Source organism: Cryptomeria japonica, chromosome 10 (assembly GCF_030272615.1).
Source record: "Cryptomeria japonica chromosome 10, Sugi_1.0, whole genome shotgun sequence".
Taxonomy (NCBI): Eukaryota; Viridiplantae; Streptophyta; class Pinopsida; order Cupressales; family Cupressaceae; genus Cryptomeria; species Cryptomeria japonica.
The window spans coordinates 878,469,323-878,478,532 of record NC_081414.1 but is presented as its reverse complement, the minus strand read 5'-3'; positions in this window follow the sequence as shown (position 1 = coordinate 878,478,532).

Below are 9,210 nucleotides of genomic sequence, written 5' to 3'. Positions count from 1 at the left end.
TACACATGATTATTAAAATGATAAATTAAAATCACATAACTAACTTAACTAGTATATCATTTGAAATAAAAATTGTGAGGTTGGATAGATCAAATATTTAATTATAAAATAATACATAGAAACCAAGTATTTGTATGTCAAATATCCAACATTATATACAAAGAAGGATATGAACAAAATAGTTTGTAACCAAAATAGCGTCATGTATAGATCCATCTAATATAAAACCACATCACGAAATGAAGGCATAAACTTTTGCAACCCCTACAAAACGATTGAGAGGGAATATTCAATTTTTTTATTTTTTTTATTTTAATTCAGTTCCTCGTAATGCAAGATCTATTCCACACATTGCAAGATTAACCTTTGGAAAAGAAAATTTGAATATTAATTTGGTGAATTCTAGACATAGGGGCATAATAAATGTCAAATGTATACAAAATGTGTGGATATAAATAAGATATGGTTGTATATGTTGATATATGTAGGTGGGGATGGTGAAGGATCATGGAACAAGCCCAACTTTATATAAGTATGTTCCATTCGTCGATAAGTAATTATATCAATTCATTCCATCAAAATGGTCAATGGGCTCAAACTAAATGAGTATTTTCACAAGTATATAAATTTGACCATTATATTTTGTACCAACTCTGAGAGGTGTGTAAATACTGCATGAACATGCATTTCAATATAAATGAGCACAAACAAAAACGTATGTAAATTAAATATTTAGACATAACAAGAATACTAGGGTCCATATAAATTTATGAAATTTGTTGGATATCATTATTCCACAAAGAAAGACAGAAAATACTCACACAATCCAAGTCTTTTGAATTTAAATTATTGTCAATATTCCAAGCATTTACTCGAACTCAATTGACTTGCCTTATAAAGTATTTTTCCTTATTAAATAAATTGAAAGTATGTCATCACTTTTAAAATCCTATTAATTCATTTTCAAATATCAAGCAAAAGGTACAAATCAAACTTATCAAAATTACTCAAGAAAAAATGAATTCATAGATCTAATACATAAATGGTACAAAATCATGATTGATGTGATAATTTTTATTGATTTTGGTATTACATGCTTGATTGATCCACATAAAGCAAGATAAGTTTACAATGCCAACCAAACCATGTGATCACCACCAATTAATCAAAACGAGATTTTACCTATACCTACACACTTAAAACATTATGGGCAACTACCCAATATGTAGAAATAGTTGAAGCCAATAGTAAATTCAAGCAATATTACATAATCACTACTAAATAATAATATGATCAATTACAAGATTAACTACGATTTATTTATTTGACAAGGTAATCAAATAAAACCACATAATTTACTCAATTAATATATCATTTAAAATAAAAACAATGAATAGATCAAATAGATTTAATCATAAAACAATAAATACAAACCAATAATTAGTATTTCAAATATCCAAAATTATACATTAAAAAAGTACATCTACATAGATCATAACCAAAATAGTTCTATATAGATCCATCTAAAACAAAACCACATCAAATGATGAAGGCATAAATTCTAATGGCCCCTACAAAATGGGTGCAAGAGAAATATTTGAATTTTGGGTCAATCTTGTGACAAGTGTTTGTAGCTAGTCTTTTATTAAAAAAGGAGTGTTAACTAGGGCACTGACCCTTGACATAGCCAAAAGGCTATCAAAAATTAAACAAAAGCCCAAAGGCACCAAATAGACCAAGCAAGGGTACAAACCCCAAACAAACAAAGTCAAATAGGCCAAACAACTTGTTAAACCTGCAACAACCCAACCCAACTCAAGAGTGAGGAGAAACACCCAAAACTTGATGAAGGGGGGTTGGGAAAGGGGGGCAAATTTTCCCTTCTGCCTGCTACTACAAAACAACAATAGATTGTTGTTGTAGAACAACAACAAGAGCAGAATCGCCAAGAGAAGAGTGAAGCTATGGAGCAGGAGAAATAAATGTAGGAACCAAAAGGGCGAAAGACTCCACGGCAGCAATAACATCAACAAACATTTCATCAACGGTAAGGGGCACCTCATCTCGGGAGGAGACATCATCCTCCAAAGAGGAGTCAACAGAAGTAGACTTAGAAGCATAAACCGTCAAGTGATCTTTAGTAGCATCCTTCCACCAAGTAGAAGCACCTCTACAATGGAAGAGAGAACAATCTGAAGCTAAGTGACCAATTGAGAAGCATCTTCGACGACAAAAGGGGAGGCCCTCATAATCCAACGATTGAGTCCAATTATCCCCAACCATCAGAGCCATATCCTAGAGATGGACAGGGATATGTCAATATCAATTAACAGACGAGCAAAGGTTGAATGACCCATGGAAGTCGTGGCATCATCAACCTTCAAGAAGTTGCCAATGGAGTTATCGATGGCCTCGAAACAAGAAGGCTCCTAGAAATGGAGGGGAAGATTAGGAAGGAGGACCCAAACCGAACGAACAGTAAGAGGTTCGGTAAGGGGATTGAAGGAAGTTGTCCAGAGCTTAATAGAGAGAATGATCTCCCCAAGCCCACAACTTACCCAAAACCAAATCGCGATCAATAGTAGAAGTAAAGGAAGCAATGAAAAAGCCTTTAGCACAAGGAAAAATCTCAATGTCATGATGGTGAAAACCAAAAATCACTAAACTTTCAATCAAATATATTTATCAGGTAATGAGAGAGTACATTGATATATATTCTTGTGCATGACTTCTCCCTATCCTCGAGGCTGAAATATTACCTCATTTTATACATGAAAGTAAACTAAATTAAGCTTTCAAAGGAGCCAATTAGGATCCTATTATTTAAAAAATAGTTTCAACCTCCTATATTATTGTTAAAACAAATTTTATCTGGAGGTTTTACAACCTCCCATTTTTCAATCAAAACAAAAACATAATAATAGTAAGATGCACCTGCATCAGACTCCCAAGGAACAAAAGCTTGTTCATCAACTCCTGTCCATGAGGTTTTCAATACTAACACCATACTTGAATATATCAAAAATTGTCATCCATGTGGAATCTTCGGGTTGGTGCCCCTTCCCTTTGACTAAGTAGTGCAGATGTTCTTTACCTCTTGTTTTCATGACACCTTTTGTGTCCAAGATTAACTCAGGTTGCTTTGGTGTTGCTTTCGGCAACTGTTGTTCCCATACGATGATTTGTTCTTCACCTCTTGCAAGGACTTGGACTATTTTCTCCTCACCCTTATAAGGGTATAGATCTGCAACATTAAAGATAGGAGAAATCCCAATGCCCTTTGGAAGTTCCATCTCATATGCATTGCTAGAGAACTTTCGTAGAACCCTACAAGGGCCAATTTTCTTTACTTTCAACTTGTTGTATTCTCCTCTTGGGAACCTTTCTTGAACTTGATGGTACTTTCCTCAAGTTTCCTTTTCACCTGATCATGCAAATCGTGCATTGCAACGGCAAAATCTTCACCATCAGCACTTCTTGTCTCCATCTTACCCAAATTTCTTAGCTCATACACTCCTCTAAGATGGATACCATACAAGATTTGAAAGGTACTCATACCTGTACTTCTCTTAGGAGAATCATTATATACAAACTCAGCTTGTGCCAGCACCAAGTCCCACTATTTTAGATGCATACTTGCTAAGTTGTGCAAGATGTTTCCAAGGCTTCTATTGACCACTTATATTTGACCATTAGTCCGAGGATGGTAAGCTAAGCTGAAACTCAAATTAGTACCCAATTTATTCCATAGATTCGAGTCGTCCAAAAGTGTCCTACAAATTTAGTGTCCCGATCAGAGACGATACTCCTAGGAAGTCCATGTAGTCTAACTATCTCCTTGAAGAACAAATTGGCAATGTTTGTAGCATCGCTTGTTTTTGTACATGGAATAAAATGAGCCATTTTAGAAAATTTGTCAACCACCACAAATATTAAATCATGCCCGTTTTGGGTTCTAGGTAGACCAAGCACAAAGTCCATACTTATTGAATCCCATGGTCTGTTTGGAATTGGTAACAACTGATACAAACCTGCATTTTGGTTGCTCCCTTTGGCATGTTGGCACACTTTACACCTCTCTACAAACTTCTTAACATCATTGCTCATACCTAGCCAATAATAATGTGAACTCAATTGAGCTAGTGTCTTGTTTTGTCCAAAGTGTCCTGCTAAGCTACCACTGTGTTTCTCCTTCAATAGGTTCTCTCTCATAGAACTCCTCAGAATGCAAAGTTGGTTGCCCTTGAATAATAGACCCTCTTGTATGATGCAGTCCATCCAAGGACTCATATCCCTACTAAAAGGATTTAAACATGCTTCATATGTCTCTTGGAAGTCCTTATCTTCCTGGTAGATCTCCTTCAGGTCATCAAATCCCAATATGGTCACTTGAGATTCCTACATGATCAAACTCCTTCTACTTAAAGCATCTGTAACTTTGTTAGATTGACCACTCTTATGTTTAATGAAAGAAGTAAATCTTTACAAAAAATCAACCCATTTAACATGTCTTTGGCTCAACTTAGGTTGACTACTAATAAATTGCAAAGCATGATTATCAGTGAACAAAACAAACTCCTTAGGCATGAGATAATGCCTCCATTTCTTCATAGTTTGCACAATGGCATAGAACTCATGATCATATGTTGAATATCTCTTTTTTGCATCATTAATCTTTTCACTGAAGTAAGCAATAGGCTTTCCATCTTGACTCAGGAAAGCACCTATAGCAGTCCCATAGCATCACATTCAAATTTAAAAAGCTTTGAAAAATCAAGTAAGGACAAGATAGGTTCTTCTGTAATTCTCTTCTTAAGCATATGAAAACTTTTATCAGCAGCTTCAATCCAATGAAATGTCTTTTTATCTCCCTTAATGGTATCCACTATTGGGGCACAAATCCCTCTAAAATTCCTTATAAATTTTCTGTAGAAGCTAGCCAAACCATGAAAACTCCTTACCTCAAAGATACTCTTAGGAGCAGGCCAGTCAATGATTGCTTTTAAATTCTCCTTGTCCATCTTCAATCCTTCCTGTGAGATCACAAATCCCAAGTAAACCAATTATGTCTTCAAGAAGGTACACTTCTTGAGATTGATTAGTAGTTTTTCTTCATGTAGCTTGTCCAATACCATTCTTAAATGCCTCAGATGTTCTTCCTTTGACTGACTATACACTAGGATGTCACCGAGGTACACTATGACGAACTTACTTGTGAAATCGTTAAGCACCTCGTTCATAAGTCTCATGAAAGTGCTTGGGGCATTAGTTAAACCAAATGGGATAACCAGCCATTCATAGAGTCCATCATTTGTTTTGAAGGTCATTTTCCATTCATCACCTTCTCTAATCCTAATCTGGTGATAGCCACTTTTCAAGTCTATCTTAGAAAATTATTTAGCTCTGCTTAAACAATCTAACAAATCATCAATCCTTGGCAAAGGAAACCTATCCCTGATAGTAATTTTGTTGATTTCTCTGGAATTGGTGCACATCCTCCAGCTTTCATCCTTCTTAGGACTCAAAAGGGTCGGAACAACACAAGGACTTAAAATTTCTCTTATTAATCATTTGTCCAACAACTCTTGTACCTGATTCTTGATTTCTTTGTTCTTCTTCAGAGTCATCCTATGGGCTACCTTATTCAGAAGATTTGCTCCTGAAATCAAGTCTATGTGATGGTTGATACTTCTGAATGGACGTAAAGAATTAGGAAGATCATCCACTACTATGTCAACATACTCTTTCAACATGTCTTGAATTTCTTCAGGCAAATCAATTAGCTTTGTGCTAGTGACTACACTTTTAAGCTTTCCTATCAAAGCAAAGTTTACCTCTTCCTTCTTCATTTGGTGTAGAAATTCCTTACCTCCCATTAGCATCACTTTGGAGCTAGGTTCAGCAACAACTTGTTCTTCCTTAAGAGGTTTAAGAATGTGTTTCTTCCCATCTTTCTCAAAAGTGTAAGTATTGTGTCTCCAATCATGTATAGCTTTTCTGTCATATTGTCAAGGTCTTCAAGCAAAATGTGGCAAACGTCTACGACATAACATCACACACTATTTGATCTTTATAAGTTCCTATTTGGAAATCGACCTTCCATTGTTCATTAACCAAAACTTGATGCTCTTTTTGCAACCATGACACTTTATAGGGAGTAGGATGCATTACCTTTTTCAATCCCAATTTCTCCACCATCTTCTTTGAAACTAGATTGGTTGTGCTCCCGATATCTATGATGACTTTGTAGTATTTTCCTCCACTCTTGCACGTTGTTCTGAACAAAATATTTCTTTCGGGTGGTTCTATTACCTCCTTGTAGGGTTTAAGTAACACCCTCTTCATCAAGAGTGATTCACCAACTTCAGGTACATCTTTATAAGCAACAAGTTCCTCTGCAGCTTCCTCCTCTTCACTGTGAGCAATATGGGCACTTCCCTAGCTAATGGTAGGATTCTTTGGACACTCATAAGATCTATGTTCAACCTTATTGCATTTAAAACATTTACCGAAAAATCCTCTAGCTCTACCTCTTAAATAGGGCCTTCTTTCCCTAAAAGAATCATTACCTCGAGAAAATTGTCTTTGGTGATATGAACAACTGGCCTCTTCTGTTCGAGCTTGCAACTGATCTCTACCACTTTGTGATCCTCTTCCTCTGAAGCTTTGACCTTTTCCTCTGGAGCTCTATGTTTGTTTCTTGGTGAGTTTCTCTTCTACTTTGAGAGCATATTGGTATGCTTCTTCCACTGTTCTAGGACACAAAAGGTTAATTTCATCTTGGATATTGTATCTCAATCCATTGAGATATCTAGCCACTTTTTCAAGATCATCCCCAATGTGACCACCTCTAATGGTCAACCTATAAAATTCTTTTGTAAAATCTTTAACTAACATTTCTTTTTGCCTAAGATTTTGCAACTTTTTAAAAAGATTAAGTTGGTAATCTTTAGGCAAGAATTTACCTTTTAGTTTTGCCACCATCCTATCCCAGCTCTTGATCTTGGACTTGCCTTTCTATCTCCTTTCATCTTGAACTTCATCCCACCAAATGGATGCATGACCCTTCAATTGAGTTACTGTAAACTTCACTCTCTTGTCATCAACGACATTCTCATACTCAAAATATTTATCCATTTCACTGATCCAGTCGATCAACTCCTCAGCATCCAATCTACTTGCATACATAGGCACCTCCAACTTTGGTTTGGAACTTACTCTAAGAATCGCTCTCACGGTTCTGGTTTCAAATCATTCTTCCTCAAGTTCTATCGCTTCTTCTTGAGCTTCCTCCTCTCTGTCACTGACATCTCCTACGTCAGCTCCCCTTATTTGTGCAAGTTCCATTGCTTGCAATCGTGCTTGAATCTGTCTCATCTCTTCTAACATCTCTTCATTTGCAGCTTGTCTTCCTCGACCTCGTCCTCTTCCTCGAACTCAGAGTGCCATCTCTTGGCAAAGAAGGTCTTCTCGCGCACTAACTGGGACTTCTTTTCAGATACCAATAATGGTAGAGGACTGAAAAATAGCCTTCTTCTCATACACACGGTTTGGTTCTTAATAATGAATTACAATGTAAAATTTTCAAACAATAACTCACCTAATTGCTTAAACCCCCCAAAATCAAAAGTAAAACCTTAGATACGGGCAACTTCTTACAAGTTATACAAAGGACAATACATATCAGTCACATTGATGTTTGACATGTCACTCATTGTATCAAAAGTTTGGCTATCCTCTTAGGCACTTCTCAATTTGCATATTGAAATTTTTTTTCTAATGCAGTACTAGATCATCCTTTCTGCACATGATTCCCAGACATGATTCCCAGACTCTTTTGTGAGTCAAGCAAAAGTCAGGTCTGTATACTAGCCATTATGACTCACTAATAACAAAAGCTTCGACAATTTAATATATTTAAGACAAAGACCAGAGTGTCACCTGAGCTTGGAAATTTTCTTAGAAAGAGAGCCTCACACACGTCTCTCAATGATAAATTTAGAAGAGCTATCTTCAAAAATTTGGAACTAGATTTACCAACCTGCATACAAAGCCCACATCAATTTTATATTTGCAGCAGAAAACACGTCATATTCTGATCATAACTGCTCTCTTAACAAGATGATTTTTTTCAGAACGATTGCTTGAGTTGATGCTGCTCCTTCCCAGCTTTCCAGAACATTTTGAATTTCTCGATTTCGTTAAAAAACGAGAGTGTTATGAGCATTTAACTGAGACTGGGTTTTAAGCAGAATCTGCAGACTTTTTTTTTCCAGTCAAATTGCCAATCTTCAGCATTCCATGCAGCCGCAAGCAAATTCATACGCTTTTAACTTAAAAGTATGGACATTTTCGTCAAAATGTCATCGATGAACCAACCCGATCACATACAACAGCTACGAAAATATCGAAGTGCTGGCCAAAAACAAAAGGAAGGAATATTTCAATGACTGCGTGTGGTAAAATGTACAGTTTATGCCAATCATCCAAACCTCCAAGAAATCCACTACGAAGGTAAATGCAAAGACCACACGCTGATGGCTTGTCTCCAATAGCTACTATGAGATCATGCAGCATATCATGGGCCAGTAAATGTCCTGCCAGCGATCAAGGGAGTTGTCTCCAAGCTATAAAGCCTCCATTCTAATGAAGGACATACATAGATCCAAATAATAAACTGATTCTGAGAACATTTCCCCACTGCCTGGAACCTAGAAATCCGATTGATGAAAACTCTCAACTGATTGGATGGGGCTGCATAAAAGACCGTCTAAAACCAAAAATCACTAAACTCTCAATCAAATATATTTATCAGGAAATGAGAGAGTACATTGATATATTTTCTTGTGCGTGACTTCTCCCTATCCCCGAGGCTGAAATATTGCCTCATTTTATACATGAAAATAAACTAAATTAAGCTTTCAACGGATCCAATTAGGATCCTATTATTTAGAAAATAGTTTCAACCTCTTATATTATTGTTAAAACAAATTTTATCTAGAGGTTTTACAACCTCCCATTTTTCAATCAAGACAAAAATATAATAATAGTAAGATGCACCTGCATCACACGAGCAATTAAAGGTTTCCAGAAATTACTCACCTAGTGATGAAGGTTCGGAAGAGAAGGTCATAACCCAGTAAATCTGCAAACCAAAGCTCAATAGGGGAAGTCTTGGACAAGAAAATGTGAATATCAATATGAGAGATG